Source organism: Lasioglossum baleicum, chromosome 11 (genome assembly GCF_051020765.1).
Source record: "Lasioglossum baleicum chromosome 11, iyLasBale1, whole genome shotgun sequence".
Lineage (NCBI taxonomy): Eukaryota > Metazoa > Arthropoda > Insecta > Hymenoptera > Halictidae > Lasioglossum > Lasioglossum baleicum.
Genome location: NC_134939.1, coordinates 2,183,699 through 2,185,124, shown reverse-complemented (window position 1 = coordinate 2,185,124; position 1,426 = coordinate 2,183,699). Strand labels below are relative to the sequence as shown.

General features: G+C 32.0%; 1 non-coding gene across 1 annotated transcript; it reads left to right on the top strand.

Moving 5' to 3' along the window:
* Window positions 1-1,264: 1,264 nt before the first annotated feature.
* On the top strand, window positions 1,265-1,426 carry LOC143213825 (U1 spliceosomal RNA). The gene has a single exon (XR_013010044.1). It is a non-coding gene; the product is annotated as a U1 spliceosomal RNA (small nuclear RNA).

Below are 1,426 nucleotides of genomic sequence, written 5' to 3'. Positions count from 1 at the left end.
ATTTGAACAATCTGAACCTCGAAATAAAATATTTCTATTTGAACAATCTGAACCTCGAAATGAAATACTTCTATGTATGCATTTGAACAATCTGAACCTCAAAATAAAATGTTTCTATTTTAACAATTTCATCCACAAAATAAAAAATTTCTATTTTAATAATCTCAAACACAAAGTAAAATATTTCTGTTTTAATAATCTGAAACACAAAATAGAATATTTTATTTTTTGTATCATTATACCCGATACCCCTAATACTTTCAGAAATCGCATTACTTATTTAATATTTATTTCAGCAATAATTTAAAGAAGAAATGATACTTAATATAAGAAACTATATCATTTGCCACATTTTCTTTTCATTTTTTTTTGTTTGATTGCTGCTATTACTGCGTATATCCACTTCAGTTCACCGCATGTGCCTACTGAGGTTTGTTGATAAACATACAGTGTATCTTATCACCAGGAAACTATTTATACTCAGAAATCTATTGAAAGCGTACCATTATTTTGAGCAATAATATTTAAAATTGAAATTGAAAATAAAGACAAAGTCCAAATGTTTTCAATGTTCTTAAAATAAAATACTATTTTCAAAAATTATTGCAACAAATGAAATGTTTTATTTTCAAAAATTACTGCATCAAATATAATATTTTATTTTCAAAGTTGTACAGACACTGTAAAAAATAAATGGGATTATTTACTATTTACTATTTAAAATATTATTTTCTCCAGCTCTGTAATTAATTATGTTAGTGTTCCCTTAGCACTCTCTGAGAGAGGCACCACTAGAAATTACTATACCATTACTCAAAATATTGTTTAGATTATTAAATATATCGATATCTAATTGATTACTAAACATTTAGGCATTGTACAAGGCACAAGGTATTATAGCAATTCCATATCCATAAAATTTCAATAATCATAGGGAATGGAATTATTCTACGTCGGAAGAAATGTTTAATTTTTTAGTTAAAATAGCTCCGAGTGCAAAGGGTTAACGTTTTCATGCAACGCTTTTGGGTGAACACATTTGTCTACCCTCTTTATAAAGAATAAATATAGTGACGATCACAACTGGGTTACGTGCACATCTATTAGGGTTGGGGTTGAACTTGGACGGGGTTGAAAATGACCGTTACATGAGGCGTGGTTAGTTCAAAAACTTGTCGCTATGGTGCGTTCGGAGAGATCCCGATTCTCGCTTCTAAAACTAGTACCTCGTTGTAACAAGTATCGTGGAATCGGGTTTGAAAGCATACTTACCTGGCGTAGAGGTTACCGTGATCACGAAGGCGGTTCCTCCAGGGCGAGGCTCTTCCATTGCACTTAGGTTGAGCTGACCCTTGCGAATATCCCTAATGTGGATATCTCGGACGTACAATTTTTGGTAGTCGGGACTGCGTTCGCGCTATCCCGG